The sequence below is a fragment of the Hyla sarda genome, unplaced genomic scaffold, assembly GCF_029499605.1.
Source record: "Hyla sarda isolate aHylSar1 unplaced genomic scaffold, aHylSar1.hap1 scaffold_651, whole genome shotgun sequence".
In the NCBI taxonomy this organism is placed as follows: domain Eukaryota; kingdom Metazoa; phylum Chordata; class Amphibia; order Anura; family Hylidae; genus Hyla; species Hyla sarda.
In genome coordinates, this window is record NW_026610666.1 from 157,285 (window position 1) to 178,055 (window position 20,771).

The 20,771-nt window shown below is 43.4% G+C and overlaps 1 long non-coding RNA gene and 5 other non-coding genes across 6 annotated transcripts; all 6 read left to right on the forward strand.

The window, feature by feature from the left end:
• The first annotated feature begins 4,870 nt into the window (after window positions 1-4,870).
• Window positions 4,871-5,070, forward strand: LOC130342546 (U2 spliceosomal RNA). The gene has a single exon (XR_008882168.1). It is a non-coding gene; the product is annotated as a U2 spliceosomal RNA (small nuclear RNA).
• Window positions 5,071-7,166: 2,096 nt separating this feature from the next.
• Window positions 7,167-7,357, forward strand: LOC130342520 (U2 spliceosomal RNA). The gene has a single exon (XR_008882146.1). It is a non-coding gene; the product is annotated as a U2 spliceosomal RNA (small nuclear RNA).
• Window positions 7,358-11,520: 4,163 nt separating this feature from the next.
• LOC130342489 (uncharacterized) lies at window positions 11,521-14,525 on the forward strand. The gene is made up of 3 exons (XR_008882127.1): window positions 11,521-11,632; window positions 13,365-13,527; window positions 14,349-14,525. It is a non-coding gene; the product is annotated as an uncharacterized LOC130342489 (long non-coding RNA).
• A 35-nt stretch (window positions 14,526-14,560) lies between these two features.
• LOC130342539 (U2 spliceosomal RNA) lies at window positions 14,561-14,746 on the forward strand. The gene has a single exon (XR_008882162.1). It is a non-coding gene; the product is annotated as a U2 spliceosomal RNA (small nuclear RNA).
• A 2,084-nt stretch (window positions 14,747-16,830) lies between these two features.
• LOC130342521 (U2 spliceosomal RNA) lies at window positions 16,831-17,021 on the forward strand. The gene has a single exon (XR_008882147.1). It is a non-coding gene; the product is annotated as a U2 spliceosomal RNA (small nuclear RNA).
• Window positions 17,022-19,122: 2,101 nt separating this feature from the next.
• LOC130342529 (U2 spliceosomal RNA) lies at window positions 19,123-19,313 on the forward strand. The gene has a single exon (XR_008882154.1). It is a non-coding gene; the product is annotated as a U2 spliceosomal RNA (small nuclear RNA).
• Window positions 19,314-20,771: the final 1,458 nt, after the last annotated feature.

Consider the following 20,771-nt stretch of genomic DNA (forward strand, 5'->3'; position numbering starts at 1 on the left):
AGTTGTGCTGGAGATTCTTCGCAAGCTCCAGTACCTTCAGGTATGGCATGTAATCGCTATGCAAGACTTCCCTAGGCAAGGGATTTACGATATAACCTTTTATGATTCTGAGGTTTGCCAGAGGGTCTACATGGACTTAGAAGTGATGAAGAGGAGGAATGAGCCAGCTATAATGAGTAAGGTGAAAGTGGAGCCATTATTCATGAATATGTCTAAGGTTGTTATAGTCCATATGTACAACCCGAAGGTTTCGGATGAGATGGTGACCAATTTTTTGTACCGATATTGTGATGAAGTTAAATTTCTTGGAAGACTCAAGAACAGACATGGGTACTTTAATTGTAAAAGGAAATTTGTTGTAAAATTTAAAAAGGACGAAGGAATGGAAGAGGGAAGGAAGAGTATACCACAGGTATTTTCTATTGGAGGAGAAAGAGGTTTTTGTTTTTATGAAGGACAGTTGCAGTACTGTAGACGTTGTCACGCTTATGGACATGTACAGGAGTCTTGCCCTGAGCAAGGAGTATGCTGCAGGAATTGTGGGAAATCAGGTCACAACTCGGGTGAATGTACTGAGAAGAAAACGTGTGATATCTGTGGTAGTGAGGAGCATTTGGCTAGAGGATGCAGTTTATGGTATAGAAAGAAAATGAGCTATGCTGACGCAGCAGGAAATAGAAGAGAGGAAAGAGGAGAAAGGCCATTTCCACGTGTTTTTGGTGTGAATGCTGAGGTGACTCAGGTGATTGACGAGAACTCTGTAAAAGGGAGTGCAGCAGGTGTGACAGTGCAGCACATGAATACTCAGGAAAAATCTGGAAAAGGGGAGGAGGGTGACTCCACTGGTGTGCATTGTGAGGAGACTGGTGTTGGTGAAGAGTTTACTGAGGTCAGTAAGAAGAAAGCACGTAAAGGGAAAAAAGAGAAAGTGGTGGAGAGTGTGGAGACTGTGTGTAGGGAGGTTCCCCCATGTGAAGAAACAATTGAGGATTTTGAATGCCCAAACCCAGTGGTGGGGGAGGAGGAGGGGATGGAGTTTCAGGAGAATGAGAGTGAGAGATCCCTAACACCTGGGCAGAGGGTGATTAGTGGGGAGGAGAATGTAACATCTGAAGAGGAGGAGAAGGAGGAGGAGGAGGGGGAAGATGAAGATGAAGATGCAAATGGAGGCTTTCAAGGTAAAAGTAAAAGGTGTAAGAAAGGGAGTTGGTCAGGGGATCAGACGGATCCTGTGTATGGAGGTGAGAAAATGATGGACAGGGACTCTCAAGTGGGGTCGCCTGATTGCTATGGGATGCTGCTAAGGAAGGTTGAAGGTCAGAATACTAACTTCTAGTTAAAATGGATGTTAAGAAAATGGATTGCCTTCTTTCCTTTTTAATGGCATTGGTTGTGGCTACTCTTAATGTTCGGAGTATAGGAACAACCATCAGAAGAGCAGCAGTTTTTGATTTTTTGGAGAATGTGAAGGGAGATATATTTTGTTTACAGGAGTGTGCAATTAAGTCTGCACCTTATGTAGATGAATGGAAGAGAGGGCAGTCTTTTTGGTCTACATGCACAGAGAATAAAAATGAAGGTGTGGGGATTTTATTGTGTAACAGGGACATTAAAGTTTTAAATTGCCAAGTTTTAGTACCAGGTCGTTGTATGGTTTTAAATTTTCAGTTTTTAGGCCAGAGAATGAGAGTTTTTAATGTATATGCGCCAGCAGAAAAACAGGCACGTGTGTTATTTTTAGAGTCTCTTAAACTTTTTATTCCTGGTCGTGATGGTACTATTATTGTTGGTGATTTTAACTGCATTAGATCCGTCAATGATCGTGAGAGCTCTGCTAAGGTTAGAACTGATATTACTTCAAATGTTTTAAACCAAATTATTCAAGACTTACATTATTCTGATGTTGGACTGATGGTTAGCACTGATGAAAGATACACCTATATATCAGATAGTGGCCGCTGTAAATCCCGGATTGATTACATTCTTGTCTCTGAGGGGATTAAGGTGGTCCGGTGCAATCAAATGATGTCAACTTTCTCAGATCATAAGATGGTGTCGGCAGAAATAAGTATTGCAGAGTCCTTTCATTTTGGTAGAGGGCTCTGGAAATTAAATGTAAGTCTATTAGAAGATGAAGAAGTAATGGCCGGTTTTAAAGATTTTTTTTTATCTTGTACTTCTAAACAATCTGTTTTTAGTAATGTTTTAGCTTGGTGGGATTGGGCAAAAAGTGAGTTTGCTAAGTATTTTAAGTTCATTTGCATAAGGAGGGCACAAGAAAAGAGGAGGGGTTATGAAAGGCTTATCTCACGTTTAGAAACTCTCTTTAAGTTTAAACATGTTGGTGTGGAGGTGGAGGAGGAAATTGAGAAGGTGAAAATTGAGATGAAGAACAGGTTGTTGGAAAGAGGTAGAAATATTGTTTTTAAATCCAAAGTTCAACATTTGGAGGAAAATGAACAATGTACAAGATATTTCTTTAAAAAATGTTTTAATGCTAGGGGTGTTTTTAAGTCTGTTTTAACTCCTACAGGGGAAGTTGTTGGTGATGAGATGGTGAAGGAGATTGGCAGATTTTATGAAACACTTTTTAGTAATAAGAGCAGAGCCAGTGAGACGGAGATGAATGATTATTGTAATATTTTAGAGAATAATGTCCCTGAAGGAAAAAGTGCATTTTTAATTGAGGAAGTTTGTGAAGGGGAGATCAAGCAGGCTCTGGACAAGACAGCGAAAGGGAAGACACCGGGCTGTGATGGCCTCCCCTTTGAGTTTTATTCAGTTTTTTGGCATATTTTAAAGCAAGATTTTACACGGGTGGTGCAATATGTTTTTAACTCAGGTATTTTAGCGGAGTCTATGAAGAAAGGAGTTATTACCTTGATACATAAGAAAGGTGATGAAAGAGATTTGAAAAACTGGAGGCCGATCACATTATTGAATACAGATTATAAGATCATTGCAAAGATTGTGGCGAACAGGATGAGTGACATAGTTGAGCACCTTGTTGGAGAATACCAAGTTTGTGCAGTGCCAAATAGGAGAATAACTGATAATTTATTAGTTTTAAGAGACTCTATTTATTATAGTAATTTTAATAAGAATGCACTTTTTGTGGAATCCATTGATTTTGAAAAAGCTTATGACAGAGTTGCTCATGATTTTTTGTTTATGGTTTTAAAGCATATGGGTATTCCTGAGAAGCTACTGTTTGTGATTAAAAGTTTTTATTATGGGGCAACAAGTCAGATTTTAGTCAATGGACATGTGGGGCCGGGTTTTAATATTTTATCAGGAGTACGACAGGGATGCCCACTCTCCCCAATTTTATTCATTTGTGTCATTGAGGCCTTGCTCAAAAATGTACAGAAGGACAAATGTGTGAGTGGTGTTTTTATCCTGGGAAGTAATGGAAGGAATTTGAAGGTTTTAAGTTACATGGATGATGTGGTTTTTACTTGCACTTCCCAAGCTGATCTTAATAGAGTGAATTTGCATGTAAAGATTTTTTGTTGTATTGCTGGTATGAAAGTCAATTGGGGGAAGTGCCAATTGAGTAATTTTGGAAAGCAAGGAAAAGTGGTGGTGGATGGCGTGGATGAGAAGGAAGATATTGAAGTGTTAGGGGTTGTTTTTGAAAAAAATCTAAAAGGAGGGAAAAGTTATGAGAAGTTGGAGGAGAAGATAGAGAAGAAATTATCTTTTTGGAAATTGAGAAACTTGTCCCTTAAAGGTAAAGTTCTGATTTTAAAGGCAGTAATTTTGCCACTACTATTATATACTGCAATGGTTTTCCCACCCGGCAAATTATGGACCAGAAGGATGACAAGGAAGTTGTTTATTTTTTTCTGGGGTTCAAAGATGGAAAAGATGAAGAGGGAGGAAGTGATGAAGAGCGTGAAGAAAGGCGGATATAATTTCCCGGATATTAATCTGTTTTTAAAGACTCATTACTTTCTTTTAATTTATAAAGTGTCTCAGTGCAATAATTGGGTGGCAGACATGAGCAGGTATTTGGCAGGATGGTTGTTTTCCAAATGGGGCTGGTGTGAGAAGGATCTGAGGAGACCAATAGCGCAAGTTATACCTACCTTCTATGTGGTTCTCAGATCTTTCAGTGATCAATTTGGTTTGAGTTCCCTGGGAAAACCTGAGAAAAAGAAAATTGAAAATGAAATAAGAAAAAATGAGAGATTATATGAAGTACCATTCTGCACTACTGCTCAGTCTGTGAAGATCTGGAATCTTTTTAATGTTAGAGGATTATCGAATAGACAGAGAGATGTAAACTGGATGACTTTTCATGGCTGCCTCCCAACCAGAGCTTTCCTGAATGGACGAGGAATAAGAGTGAGCGAGAAATGTCCAAGAGAGGGTTGTGGAGGCAGGGAGGATACAGTGCACTTATTTTGGAACTGTTTTTATGCAAGAGAATTTTTTATGCTTCTACAGAGGTTTTTTTCTGCAATCACGGGATATGTTGATTTTAATTTTGAGAAGATTTTTATTGGTCAGGATTTTAGCAGGAGAGAGGACACACGTGAAAGCTGGATTGTATTTTCTGTTTTTAAAGAAGTTTTATGGGATTCTAGAAACCTGCTTGTTTTTAAAAATGTGTGTATTTCTCCAAGGGAGTTGAAGAGACTTTTTTTTGGAAGGTTGTTTATTATTTTTCTATTTGACAAGAAGAGAATGGGAGAGGAAGAGGCTGAAAAGATTTGGAGATACAAGGAATGGAGAAAGTTGTAAGTATCCTGATCAAGGTTTTGAATTTGTGCTTCTCTTATAGTTTTCTTATTGAGATATTTTTCCGCATGATGTTTTTTCAGACTTTGTTTAGAAGTGATGAGTTTTGGTAGGTGACCTGATGATCGCTTGAACAATAGTCTGTAACTGAGGAAAAAAAAAAAAAAAAAATCTGTTCTTATCAGTTTAATATCTGATACGTCCCCTATCTGGGGACCATATATTAAATGGATTTTTGAGAACGGGGGCCGATTTCGAAGCTTGCTTCCGTCGCCCTATGCATTGACCCGATATGGCAGTATCTTCGGGTACAGTGCACCACCCCCTTACAGGGTTAAAAAGAAAGATTCCTACTTTCATTGCTACCTGCTTGCTGGCTAGCCAGCTAGCCAGCCCTGTTGGCCTTGCTGCTGCTGCAGCCAAAAAACAAAAGGTGGTGCTGCTGCTGCTTCTGCTGCTTCTGCTTCTGCTTGTGTCTGGCCGCTGTTGGAGCGTCCAGGCACAGGACTTCTGCTGCTGCTGACTAAATGGCCTCCTTAATTGGATCATTTGAGTAGCCAGCACACCTGTGCAGGTAGGGCATGACATGATAGGCAGCTGCCTTGATAGCGGGTGGGTGCTGAATGTTCCTAATTGACAAAATAAGATTAATGCTTATGAAGAAATATAAAATCTCATCCCTTCCCCAATATCGCGCCACACCCCTACCCCTTAATTCCCTGGTTGAACTTGATGGACATATGTCTTTTTTCGACCGTACTAACTATGTAACTATGTAACATAACATGGGGGGGGGGGGGGGGGTCTCCTGGCTGTTCACACAGGTGTGTCATTGCTGTACATTGACCATGCATTGCTTCTGTGGTATTGCAAAGGCAAAGACAAATGCTTCCAGCCATCCATTGCACTAATGGATTGGTCATCAGCTGGCTGTCTATGTCCCGCATCAATATAGACCAAAGTACAGAGGGTTAGGCTATGCTATTGTGCACCTACCTGATGCATCAGAAGGTGCGAGGCCCTTGCTAAATTCTGTGCACAGACTTTGAGATCTATACTTTAGACTGTATCTAAACCTGCTCCAACATGGACTGACATTCTGGCCTACTTTCAGCCGATGCGACTTGTCTGTCGCTGAACAGTCGCTTTTTATGTATTCAGCACCTATGTATAATGTTGTAAAAATGCTCTAGAAGCTAAAGTCGCAGAAATGTCACACATATTTGGCCTGCAACTTTCTGTGCGACAAATTCAGACAGGAAAAATCAGTATAAATCCTTAGAAAATTATCCCCCAGTGTCTCCATCTGCTGGCGGTATTGAATAAGCATTGCTGCACTGATGGGGTATGCATTAGACGAAAAAAAAGAAGAAAAAGAAGAATAATACGCCCAGAAAAGAGGCGAAAAGGAGAAAAACGTAAAAAAACGTGAAAAAAAAGTAAGAGGAAGAGAAGGGAAAAAAAGGTGGAAATGGGTTTAAAAGTGATTTCGGCGGAGAAATATATATATATATATATATATATATATATATATATATATATATATACGCGCACACACACACATATATATAAACGTATTCTCCGTTGAGATATTGCAGCCGCTGCTGTGTCCAGGCCCAGGAGCCTTAGCACTGTGCTGTGATGTCACTCAATACCACTGACATCACTAGGTGTAAACAACATCTCTCCTTTGCTGTGTATGTGACTATGGAGCTGTTTGGTGATGTCGTCTATTATGGCCTTCATAGAAGCAACAGGAGATTGTTGCATCCATCTAGAACCCTCAGAACTACAGTGCTATGATGTCACTCACTTCCACAGGCCTTGCAGAGTGTAAACAACAACAACCCAGCTTTGTTGTGTATGTAACCATAGGGATTTGTGATGTCACCTAGAACCTTCACAGCAGCGACAGCTTTATGAGGAGCATCAGCACTGCTCTGCCTGAGCAGAACCATCACCGCCATAGGTTGTCAAATAACCCGGGTTTAACCCACACAGGTAAGTCCAATGGGGTGCAGGCATGTCCTCTATGCTTACAGCTTCCCGTGGGTGTTGGTTTGATACCGTTTGGGGACAGCCAAGGAGGCATCTGCAGGCAACAAAGGTAGGTGTGTGCTTGTGTGTGTGTTTCCTATGCAGATCCTAAGCCCGGTGTCACATGCAAGTAGGAGGAGTAAGAAGGGTTCCTGGCAAATCCGGGTTATGGATTGCATTTAAAAAGGCCCCGTGGGAGTGCAATGGGCCCCTGTCTTGCTGCTTAGCAATAATGGTATGGGTTTAGGTTCTGCTGTGTGTACTGGTGGTTGACTGCCCCCCAGCCCAGAGTGTGCATGGAAAATTGTCTGGCAGCCTCCCTGACAGCAAGCAGTGATAGTGCCCATGAAGGGCACCTTGTTGGGCCCGCCCCTTTCACGGTTATCGCTTCTCGGCCTTTTGGCTAAGATCAAGTGTAGTATCTGTTCTTATCAGTTTAATATCTGATACGTCCCCTATCTGGGGACCATATATTAAATGGATTTTTGAGAACGGGGGCCGATTTCGAAGCTTGCTTCCGTCGCCCTATGCATTGACCCGATATGGCAGTATCTTCGGGTACAGTGCACCACCCCCTTACAGGGTTAAAAAGAAAGATTCCTACTTTCATTGCTACCTGCTTGCTGGCTAGCCAGCTAGCCAGCTAGCCAGCCCTGTGGGCCTTGCTGCTGCTGCAGCCAAAAAACAAAAGGTGGTGCTGCTGCTGCTTCTGCTGCTTCTGCTTCTGCTTGTGTCTGGCCGCTGTTGGAGCGTCCAGGCACAGGACTTCTGCTGCTGCTGACTAAATGGCCTCCTTAATTGGATCATTTGAGTAGCCAGCACACCTGTGCAGGTAGGGCATGACATGATAGGCAGCTGCCTTGATAGCGGGTGGGTGCTGAATGTTCCTAATTGACAAAATAAGATTAATGCTTATAAAGAAATATAAAATCTCATCCCTTCCCCAATATCGCGCCACACCCCTACCCCTTAATTCCCTGGTTGAACTTGATGGACATATGTCTTTTTTCGACCGTACTAACTATGTTACTATGTAACATAACATGGGGGGGGGGGGGGGGGTCTCCTGGCTGTTCACACAGGTGTGTCATTGCTGTACATTGACCATGCATTGCTTCTGTGGTATTGCAAAGGCAAAGACAAATGCTTCCAGCCATCCATTGCACTAATGGATTGGTCATCAGCTGGCTGTCTATGTCCCGCATCAATATAGACCAAAGTACAGAGGGTTAGGCTATGCTATTGTGCACCTACCTGATGCATCAGAAGGTGCGAGGCCCTTGCTAAATTCTGTGCACAGACTTTGAGATCTATACTTTAGACTGTATCTAAACCTGCTCCAACATGGACTGACATTCTGGCCTACTTTCAGCCGATGCGACTTGTCTGTCGCTGAACAGTCGCTTTTTATGTATTCAGCACCTATGTATAATGTTGTAAAAATGCTCTAGAAGCTAAAGTCGCAGAAATGTCACACATATTTGGCCTGCAACTTTCTGTGCGACAAATTCAGACAGGAAAAATCAGTATAAATCCTTAGAAAATTATCCCCCAGTGTCTCCATCTGCTGGCGGTATTGAATAAGCATTGCTGCACTGATGGGGTATGCATTAGACGAAAAAAAAGAAGAAAAAGAAGAATAATACGCCCAGAAAAGAGGCGAAAAGGAGAAAAACGTAAAAAAACGTGAAAAAAAAGTAAGAGGAAGAGAAGGGAAAAAAAGGTGGAAATGGGTTTAAAAGTGATTTCGGCGGAGAAATATATATATATATATATATATATATATATATATATATATATATATATACGCGCACACACACACATATATATAAACGTATTCTCCGTTGAGATATTGCAGCCGCTGCTGTGTCCAGGCCCAGGAGCCTTAGCACTGTGCTGTGATGTCACTCAATACCACTGACATCACTAGGTGTAAACAACATCTCTCCTTTGCTGTGTATGTGACTATGGAGCTGTTTGGTGATGTCGTCTATTATGGCCTTCATAGAAGCAACAGGAGATTGTTGCATCCATCTAGAACCCTCAGAACTACAGTGCTATGATGTCACTCACTTCCACAGGCCTTGCAGACTGTAAACAACAACAACCCAGCTTTGTTGTGTATGTAACCATAGGGATTTGTGATGTCACCTAGAACCTTCACAGCAGCGACAGCTTTATGAGGAGCATCAGCACTGCTCTGCCTGAGCAGAACCATCACCGCCATAGGTTGTCAAATAACCCGGGTTTAACCCACACAGGTAAGTCCAATGGGGTGCAGGCATGTCCTCTATGCTTACAGCTTCCCGTGGGTGTTGGTTTGATACCGTTTGGGGACAGCCAAGGAGGCATCTGCAGGCAACAAAGGTAGGTGTGTGCTTGTGTGTGTGTTTCCTATGCAGATCCTAAGCCCGGTGTCACATGCAAGTAGGAGGAGTAAGAAGGGTTCCTGGCAAATCCGGGTTATGGATTGCATTTAAAAAGGCCCCGTGGGAGTGCAATGGGCCCCTGTCTTGCTGCTTAGCAATAATGGTATGGGTTTAGGTTCTGCTGTGTGTACTGGTGGTTGACTGCCCCCCAGCCCAGAGTGTGCATGGAAAATTGTCTGGCAGCCTCCCTGACAGCAAGCAGTGATAGTGCCCATGAAGGGCACCTTGTTGGGCCCGCCCCTTTCACGGTTATCGCTTCTCGGCCTTTTGGCTAAGATCAAGTGTCTTGCCCTAAGGTATTCGGGTACCCCTCTCCTCGGCCTTGTGGGATCGCCCAGGTTTATTGCCTGGGCTTCACCCACCTGCTGCTATTGGGGAGAGGGCTTAGTCCCAGGATAACGGGAAGGTGATCATCGGAGGACGGGTCTGCCGGAGAGGATGGCTAATGCGCCGAACGCTCCTAATACAGTACGGCTGTTTATCGAGGAGGAAAAGAGGAGTGCCTACGGGATTTTGCATGTCCAGCAGAAGGTCGTGGAAGGAGTGCTGAGGATGCCGCATGCTTCCATCTTCTGTGTCCAGGTCTTTCCCAGCCAAGGATTCTTTGACGTGACCTTCTACAACCTGGATGATCTCCGTACCTGTCTCTACCGGAGTAAGGAGAATGCTTCTCACCCTGACCTACAAGGGATCCGATTCATTTCCTGCGAGGCTCGGCCTAAGAAAGTTCCAGTGGTAGTGCATATGTACAACCCTTTTGTGCGGGATGAGGAGATCCAGACCTTTCTAAGAAGGTATTGTGTGTCTGTTTCTGGTGCGGAGAGGAAAAATAACATCCTGGGGACTTTCACAGGCATGAGACGTTTTTGGGTGGAGTTTAGGCCTGCCCCCGAGGGTGGTGCTGAAGGTTTTTGTCACCCCCCGCAGAACTTTGCGATAGGGAACAACAGGGGGTTTCTGCACTACCCGGGGATGCCAAGTTTTTGCCGGGACTGTTTTTGCTTTGGTCATACCAGAGAGAACTGTACAACCGGGCAGGTTTGCAGGAACTGCCACAAGCCTGATCACCGCACTGCAGACTGTCCCGAGAAACGCAAGTGTCATTTCTGTGGTTCTTCGGATCACCTGGCTAGGAGTTGCCCCACTTACCAGTCCGGGGCACCCCGATCATATGCAATGGCTCTTCGAGGTGGGACAGTTCCTGAGGACTCCAATGCTGCCAGGGCAGGCGATGCAGAGGTTAGCGTGCTGACCAGTGAAGCAGAGTCTGCCCCTGTTTTTCCTTCCATTTCTAGGTCTGTTCCGGATGCTTTGGTGGCAGAGGGGGAGAAGGCAGAGTCTGTTTCGGGGGCATCTGTTTCGGAGGCCTCTGATCCCCCAGAGGAGATGACTGTGGACAAAGAATCCTTGAAGAGAAAGATGCCGGTGGAAGAATCGGAGGATGACTGTCCGACTCCTCAGAGTCAAAGGATTGAGGACTTTCCTAGCCCGGGAAGGGAGGAGGCAGGTGGAGGGTCGTCATGTCAGATTGATTCTGACTCCTCTTTATCCTCCCTGGGCACAGGTTATTTGGAGGAATGTTCAGTCAAAAAATTGACAAAGACTCTTAAGTTTAAGGAAGGGGAGGCAAAAAATAAGGGTAGAGGTCGGGGAAAGGCTAGGCCTCCTTTTGATAATGCTTGATTTTGTATTTCCTTTTTTTCCTTCAAATGTTTGAATGAGTTTAACAATTGGTTCTCTAAATGTCCGCAGTATTAGATCTTTAGAAAGGAGATCCGCCATTTTTGATTTACTTTCTAGATATTCTTTTGATGTTCTAGGTCTCCAGGAGTGCTGCTTGGATGGGGAGCCAAATATCTCCTGGCCTTATGGGCAATCGGTATGGTCTGGTTCAATGGAACGTAATTCGGGGGTGGGGATTTTGTTCAAAAGTAATGAGTTTGTTGTTAAAAAAGTTGTCCATATTGTTCCGGGTAGGGTATTATTAGTGCATTTTATTTTCAGGGGTTTCACATATAAAGTAATTAATGTTTATGCTCCAACTGGGAGGAAGGAAAGAGGGGAGGTGTTTGAGAAATTATATTTCTTTTTGAGTGGGAGGGATGATGTGTTCCTTATAGGGGATTTCAATTGTATAATAACAGAGGGGGATAGGAGTAGTACTACGGTGGGTGGTGGGTCTGGTTTAGACAGTACTAGTAAGCAGCTTAAAGAGATTGTAAATTTATTTGGGTTAAAGGATTCCTTTGTTGCCCATAATGATGGTACTATCGGTTATACATATTTTTCTAACAATACAAGTTCGCGTATTGATTTCATTTTTGTCTCAAAACTAATGTCTGTTTCTAATTTCAGACGGAGGAGGTTACCGTTCACGGATCATGCCTGGATTGAGTGTGTGGTAAAAGGTGGTGGTCTAAGTGAGTATGGAAAGGGTGTTTGGAAGTTGAATGTGTCTTTATTGGATAATGAATGTGTATTACAAGAATATAGGGAGCGTTTTGATGGATGGGTGTTGAGGAAGGATGCATTTTATAGTGTGGTTGAGTGGTGGGAGTGGGTGAAGTTAGAGACTAAAAGGTTTTTTATTAAAAAAGGGTGTGAGAAAGGGAGGAAAGATAGAGAAGAGTATGAGAGATGGCAAAGAAGGTTAGAGTATTTGTATGAATTGAGGCGTTTGGGGATGAGTGTTGAGAAGGAGATTGAGGAAGCTCGTGGAAGTGTGAATGAGTGTCTGGAGAGGAATGGAAGGAAGATTATTGCACAGGCTAGGGTTGAAGTGAAAGAGAAGGATGAGAAATGTAGCAAATTTTTCTTTAAAAAGGCATTCAGTAAAAAAACTGAGATGATGAGTGTTTTTACGAATGATGGGGTAGAGGTCTTTGGTAAGGATGAGGTGTTAGAGGAAGTGTGGAAGTTTTATTCTGATTTATTCACGGAGAAGGAGCGGGACGTGACTCTAGAGGAGGAATGTTTGGGATATGTGGATAAGCGTTTGGATGAAATTGATGGGTTCTTTATGGAAGAGGATGTGAGGAAGAGTGAGGTGGAGGATGCTGTGAATGGGATGAAGAAAGGAAAGGTGGCAGGGAGTGATGGTTTGCCTGTGGAATTTTATCTTGTGTTTTGGGATATGTTAGGGGATTATGTATGGGAGGTGTGTAAGGAAGTACTTAGGAGAGGGAAGTTATCTAAAAGTATGAGTGAGAGTGTGACTGTGTTATTGTTTAAAAAAGGGGATAAGAGGGATCTTAAAAATTGGAGGCCTATAGCGCTCTTGAATTGTGATTACAAAATTATTGCTAAAGTTATTGCGAATAGGTTAAAGGATGTGATTGATTGTATGGTAGGTGAGGAGCAAATGTGTACAGTGCCTGATCGTAGGATTTCTGAATGTCTGTTAGGTCTGAGGGATGTATTGTGGGACTGTAAAACTAGGAAGCAAGGTGTGGCTGTTGTTACGGTGGATTTTGAAAAAGCGTATGATAGGGTGGTGCATGATTTATTGTTTAGGGTTTTGAGGAGGATGAATGTGCCGGACAGAATGGTGAAGTGGATTGAATGTTTGTATAGGGACATTTATAGTAAGATTCAGGTCAATGGTTTTCTGAGTAGGGAAGTGAGTATAAAATCTGGAGTGCGGCAGGGGTGTCCCCTGTCGCCAATTCTTTTTATTTGTATGATTGAGCCTTTGTTGGGGATGATTAGGAGAGATAAGGTGATGCGGGGTATAGAAATACCTGGTAGTCATGGGAAGGATATGCGAGTGATTGGTTACATGGATGATGTTACTGTTGTATGTAAGTCAATGGCAGGGGTAAGGCGTGCTAAGTTATTGATTGAGTGTTTCTGTTTAATGAGTGGGTTTAAGCTTAATGTTGGGAAGAGTGGTTGTAAATTTTTTGAGGGGTGGGGAGAGAGTGGGTTGTGCGAGTGGCCTGTGAGAGAGGGGGGTGTGGAAGTGCTTGGGGTGGTGTTTGATAATGATTTGTATGGGAAAGAAAGTTGGGAGAGGGTTTTGGGGAGGGTGGGGAATAAAATAAACTTCTGGTCTTTAAGGACTTTATCGATTGAGGGAAGGATTCTGGTTATTAAAGCTGTTATAATTCCTATTTTGCTTTATGTTAATTATGTGTTTCCTCCACCGGATAGGTGTCTGGCAAGAATTATCAGGCAGATCTTTGTTTTCTTATGGAATTCAAGGATGGAGAAATTGAGTCGTGGGAAGGTGGTGAAAAGCAGAATGCATGGTGGGAAAGGAATGATGAATGTGGAAGTGTTCCTGGCTGTGAAGTATGTCAGTTTTTGTCTCGCTGTAAGTAAGAAGGAATGTGTGTTTGGGTGCATGGTAAGGTATTTGGCTGGTAATGTGTTGTTGAAATATAAGCTAATGGAAAGGGACTTAAGGGTACCTGTAAGTTTTGAGGTTCCTTGGTTCTATCAGAGAATAGGGCGGTGTGTCAGGAAAAATAATCTGGAATGTGTGACTGAATGGAATGATAGTAAGAAGGTGATGAAAGTGTTGGAGCAGAGAGAAACAGTGGAATGTGTGGGAGGTCTGTCTGAGAAGGATTGTAAGGTAGTGTGGAAAAATGTCAGTCACAAGGAACTGACAAATAAACAAAAGGACTTGTCTTGGATGTTAGCTCATGGGTGTCTGCCAACAAGGGAATTTCAGAGGAGAAGGAGATTGGTAGACAGTGAAGTGTGTCCCAGGGATGGTTGCGGTGGATGTGAGAATTATGTACATGTGTTTTGGGAGTGTGGTTATGCGAAGTCTGTGTGGAGAAAAATGTCTGGTCTAATTAAAAATCTTACTGGAATTGAAATCTTATCCTTTAATATGATGATGTTTGGTTTGTGTGCAGTGGAGAGAGAGAAGGCAAGAGTGTTATGGTTCATAGTAAATTGTGTAAAAGAGGTTCTGTGGGATGTAAGGAATATTAGGATTTTCAATCAAACTGAAGTAAGTGTGAAGGAGTGTCTGGGCATGATCCGTGGTAAAATTTACCTTTACGTATTATGTGATAGGAAAAACTATGGTTCTGATGATGCAGAGGGGATCTGGAAACACAAAAAATGGAAGTACTGGTTATGATTGTATTCTTATTTGTCTTTCTTTTTCTTTTCTTACAGATTATATCCTGATATGAAGGGACAGTTGGAGGGACAGAATCCGCTGCAATTTATTTTTTCTGAGGGAAAGTCATGAAGGGAAAGCTTTTTGTTATATGTACATGTAAAGACATGATTCCTGTATATATTGTATATGTCAAATATGTGTTATTCATGTGTTTTCAGATGAATATGTAATTTTTTGAATGATTTACTTGGTTATGTATTGTATATTTCCTTTTCAATAAAAAAAAAAAAAAAAAAAATCTGTTCTTATCAGTTTAATATCTGATACGTCCCCTATCTGGGGACCATATATTAAATGGATTTTTGAGAACGGGGGCCGATTTCGAAGCTTGCTTCCGTCGCCCTATGCATTGACCCGATATGGCAGTATCTTCGGGTACAGTGCACCACCCCCTTACAGGGTTAAAAAGAAAGATTCCTACTTTCATTGCTACCTGCTTGCTGGCTAGCCAGCTAGCCAGCCCTGTGGGCCTTGCTGCTGCTGCAGCCAAAAAACAAAAGGTGGTGCTGCTGCTGCTTCTGTTGCTTCTGCTTCTGCTTGTGTCTGGCCGCTGTTGGAGCGTCCAGGCACAGGACTTCTGCTGCTGCTGACTAAATGGCCTCCTTAATTGGATCATTTGAGTAGCCAGCACACCTGTGCAGGTAGGGCATGACATGATAGGCAGCTGCCTTGATAGCGGGTGGGTGCTGAATGTTCCTAATTGACAAAATAAGATTAATGCTTATGAAGAAATATAAAATCTCATCCCTTCCCCAATATCGCGCCACACCCCTACCCCTTAATTCCCTGGTTGAACTTGATGGACATATGTCTTTTTTCGACCGTACTAACTATGTAACTATGTAACATAACATGGGGGGGGGGGGGTCTCCTGGCTGTTCACACAGGTGTGTCATTGCTGTACATTGACCATGCATTGCTTCTGTGGTATTGCAAAGGCAAAGACAAATGCTTCCAGCCATCCATTGCACTAATGGATTGGTCATCAGCTGGCTGTCTATGTCCCGCATCAATATAGACCAAAGTACAGAGGGTTAGGCTATGCTATTGTGCACCTACCTGATGCATCAGAAGGTGCGAGGCCCTTGCTAAATTCTGTGCACAGACTTTGAGATCTATACTTTAGACTGTATCTAAACCTGCTCCAACATGGACTGACATTCTGGCCTACTTTCAGCCGATGCGACTTGTCTGTCGCTGAACAGTCGCTTTTTATGTATTCAGCACCTATGTATAATGTTGTAAAAATGCTCTAGAAGCTAAAGTCGCAGAAATGTCACACATATTTGGCCTGCAACTTTCTGTGCGACAAATTCAGACAGGAAAAATCAGTATAAATCCTTAGAAAATTATCCCCCAGTGTCTCCATCTGCTGGCGGTATTGAATAAGCATTGCTGCACTGATGGGGTATGCATTAGACGAAAAAAAAGAAGAAAAAGAAGAATAATACGCCCAGAAAAGAGGCGAAAAGGAGAAAAACGTAAAAAAACTTGAAAAAAAAGTAAGAGGAAGAGAAGGGAAAAAAAGGTGGAAATGGGTTTAAAAGTGATTTCGGCGGAGAAATATATATATATATATATATATATATATATATATATATACGCGCACACACACACATATATATAAACGTATTCTCCGTTGAGATATTGCAGCCGCTGCTGTGTCCAGGCCCAGGAGCCTTAGCACAGTGCTGTGATGTCACTCAATACCACTGACATCACTAGGTGTAAACAACATCTCTCCTTTGCTGTGTATGTGACTATGGAGCTGTTTGGTGATGTCGTCTATTATGGCCTTCATAGAAGCAACAGGAGATTGTTGCATCCATCTAGAACCCTCAGAACTACAGTGCTATGATGTCACTCACTTCCACAGGCCTTGCAGAGTGTAAACAACAACAACCCAGCTTTGTTGTGTATGTAACCATAGGGATTTGTGATGTCACCTAGAACCTTCACAGCAGCGACAGCTTTATGAGGAGCATCAGCACTGCTCTGCCTGAGCAGAACCATCACCGCCATAGGTTGTCAAATAACCCGGGTTTAACCCACACAGGTAAGTCCAATGGGGTGCAGGCATGTCCTCTATGCTTACAGCTTCCCGTGGGTGTTGGTTTGATACCGTTTGGGGACAGCCAAGGAGGCATCTGCAGGCAACAAAGGTAGGTGTGTGCTTGTGTGTGTGTTTCCTATGCAGATCCTAAGCCCAGTGTCACATGCAAGTAGGAGGAGTAAGAAGGGTTCCTGGCAAATCCGGGTTATGGATTGCATTTAAAAAGGCCCCGTGGGAGTGCAATGGGCCCCTGTCTTGCTGCTTAGCAATAATGGTATGGGTTTAGGTTCTGCTGTGTGTACTGGTGGTTGACTGCCCCCCAGCCCAGAGTGTGCATGGAAAATTGTCTGGCAGCCTCCCTGACAGCAAGCAGTGATAGTGCCCATGAAGGGCACCTTGTTGGGCCCGCCCCTTTCACGGTTATCGCTTCTCGGCCTTTTGGCTAAGATCAAGTGTAGTATCTGTTCTTATCAGTTTAATATCTGATACGTCCCCTATCTGGGGACCATATATTAAATGGATTTTTGAGAACGGGGGCCGATTTCGAAGCTTGCTTCCGTCGCCCTATGCATTGACCCGATATGGCAGTATCTTCGGGTACAGTGCACCACCCCCTTACAGGGTTAAAAAGAAAGATTCCTACTTTCATTGCTACCTGCTTGCTGGCTAGCCAGCTAGCCAGCCCTGTGGGCCTTGCTGCTGCTGCAGCCAAAAAACAAAAGGTGGTGCTGCTGCTGCTTCTGCTGCTTCTGCTTCTGCTTGTGTCTGGCCGCTGTTGGAGCGTCCAGGCACAGGACTTCTGCTGCTGCTGACTAAATGGCCTCCTTAATTGGATCATTTGAGTAGCCAGCACACCTGTGCAGGTAGGGCATGACATGATAGGCAGCTGCCTTGATAGCGGGTGGGTGCTGAATGTTCCTAATTGACAAAATAAGATTAATGCTTATGAAGAAATATAAAATCTCATCCCTTCCCCAATATCGCGCCACACCCCTACCCCTTAATTCCCTGGTTGAACTTGATGGACATATGTCTTTTTTCGACCGTACTAACTATGTAACTATGTAACATAACATGGGGGGGGGGGAGGGGGGGGGTCTCCTGGCTGTTCACACAGGTGTGTCATTGCTGTACATTGACCATGCATTGCTTCTGTGGTATTGCAAAGGCAAAGACAAATGCTTCCAGCCATCCATTGCACTAATGGATTGGTCATCAGCTGGCTGTCTATGTCCCGCATCAATATAGACCAAAGTACAGAGGGTTAGGCTATGCTATTGTGCACCTACCTGATGCATCAGAAGGTGCGAGGCCCTTGCTAAATTCTGTGCACAGACTTTGAGATCTATACTTTAGACTGTATCTAAACCTGCTCCAACATGGACTGACATTCTGGCCTACTTTCAGCCGATGCGACTTGTCTGTCGCTGAACAGTCGCTTTTTATGTATTCAGCACCTATGTATAATGTTGTAAAAATGCTCTAGAAGCTAAAGTCGCAGAAATGTCACACATATTTGGCCTGCAACTTTCTGTGCGACAAATTCAGACAGGAAAAATCAGTATAAATCCATAGAAAATTATCCCCCAGTGTCTCCATCTGCTGGCGGTATTGAATAAGCATTGCTGCACTGATGGGGTATGCATTAGACGAAAAAAAAGAAGAATAATACGCCCAGAAAAGAGGCGAAAAGGAGAAAAACGTAAAAAAACGTGAAAAAAAAGTAAGAGGAAGAGAAGGGAAAAAAAGGTGGAAATGGGTTTAAAAGTGATTTCGGCGGAGAAATATATATATATATATATATATATATATATATATATATATATATATATATATATTTATACGCGCACACACACACATATATATAAACGTATTCTCCGTTGAGATATTGCAGCCGCTGCTGTGTCCAGGCCCAGGAGCCTTAGCACTGTGCTGTGATGTCACTCAATACCACTGACATCACTAGGTGTAAACAACATCTCTCCTTTGCTGTGTATGTGACTATGGAGCTGTTTGGTGATGTCGTCTATTATGGCCTTCATAGAAGCAACAGGAGATTGTTGCATCCATCTAGAACCCTCAGAACTACAGTGCTATGATGTCACTCACTTCCACAGGCCTTGCAGAGTGTAAACAACAACAACCCAGCTTTGTTGTGTATGTAACCATAGGGATTTGTGATGTCACCTAGAACCTTCACAGCAGCGACAGCTTTATGAGGAGCATCAGCACTGCTCTGCCTGAGCAGAACCATCACCGCCATAGGTTGTCAAATAACCCGGGTTTAACCCACACAGGTAAGTCCAATGGGGTGCAGGCATGTCCTCTATGCTTACAGCTTCCCGTGGGTGTTGGTTTGATACCGTTTGGGGACAGCCAAGGAGGCATCTGCAGGCAACAAAGGTAGGTGTGTGCTTGTGTGTGTTTCCTATGCAGATCCTAAGCCCAGTGTCACATGCAAGTAGGAGGAGTAAGAAGGGTTCCTGGCAAATCCGGGTTATGGATTGCATTTAAAAAGGCCCCGTGGGAGTGCAATGGGCCCCTGTCTTGCTGCTTAGCAATAATGGTATGGGTTTAGGTTCTGCTGTGTGTACTGGTGGTTGACTGCCCCCCAGCCCAGAGTGTGCATGGAAAATTGTCTGGCAGCCTCCCTGACAGCAAGCAGTGATAGTGCCCATGAAGGGCACCTTGTTGGGCCCGCCCCTTTCACGGTTATCGCTTCTCGGCCTTTTGGCTAAGATCAAGTGTAGTATCTGTTCTTATCAGTTTAATATCTGATACGTCCCCTTTCTGGGGACCATATATTAAATGGATTTTTGAGAACGGGGGCCGATTTCGAAGCTTGCTTCCGTCGCCCTATGCATTGACCCGATATGGCAGTATCTTCGGGTACAGTGCACCACCCCCTTACAGGGTTAAAAAGAAAGATTCCTACTTTCATTGCTACCTGCTTGCTGGCTAGCCAGCTAGCCAGCCCTGTGGGCCTTGCTGCTGCTGCAGCCAAAAAACAAAAGGTGGTGCTGCTGCTGCTTCTGCTGCTTCTGCTTCTGCTTGTGTCTGGCCGCTGTTGGAGCGTCCAGGCACAGGACTTCTGCTGCTGCTGACTAAATGGCCTCCTTAATTGGATCATTTGAGTAGCCAGCACACCTGTGCAGGTAGGGCATGACATGATAGGCAGCTGCCTTGATAGCGGGTGGGTGCTGAATGTTCCTAATTGACAAAATAAGATTAATGCTTATGAAGAAATATAAAATCTCATCCCTTCCCCAATATCGCGCCACACCCCTACCCCTTAATTCCCTGGTTGAACTTGATGGACATATGTCTTTTTTCGACCGTACTAACTATGTAACTATGTAACATAACATGGGGGGGGGGGGTCTCCTGGCTGTTCACACAGGTGTGTCATTGCTGTACATTGACCATGCATTGCTTCTGTGGTATTGCAAAGGCAAAGACAAATGCTTCCAGCCATCCATTGCACTAATGGATTGGTCATCAGCTGGCTGTCTATGTCCCGCATCAATATAGACCAAAGTACAGAGGGTTAGGCTATGCTATTGTGCACCTACCTGATGCATCAGAAGGTGCGAGGCCCTTGCTAAATTCTGTGCACAGACTTTGAGATCTATACTTTAGACTGTATCTAAACCTGCTCCAACATGGACTGACATTCTGGCCTACTTTCAGCCGATGCGACTTGTCTGTCGCTGAACAGTCGCTTTTTATGTATTCAGCACCTATGTATAATGTTGTAAAAATGCTCTAGAAGCTAAAGTCGCAGAAATGTCACACATATTTGGCCTGCAACTTTCTGTGCGACAAATTCAGACAGGAAAAATCAGTATAAATCCATAGAAAATTATCCCCCAGTGTCTCCATCTGCTGGCGGTATTGAATAAGCATTGCTGCACTGATGGGGTATGCATTAGACGAAAAAAAAGAAGAATAATACGCCCAGAAAAGAGGCGAAAAGGAGAAAAACGTAAAAAAACGTGAAAAAAAAGTAAGAGGAAGAGAAGGGAAAAAAAGGTGGAAATGGGTTTAAAAGTGATTTCGGCGGAGAAATATATATATATATATATATATATATATATATATATATATATACGCGCACACACACACATATATATAAACGTATTCTCCGTTGAGATATTGCAGCCGCTGCTGTGTCCAGGCCCAGGAGCCTTAGCACTGTGCTGTGATGTCACTCAATACCACTGACATCACTAGGTGTAAACAACATCTCTCCTTTGCTGTGTATGTGACTATGGAGCTGTTTGGTGATGTCGTCTATTATGGCCTTCATAGAAGCAACAGGAGATTGTTGCATCCATCTAGAACCCTCAGAACTACAGTGCTA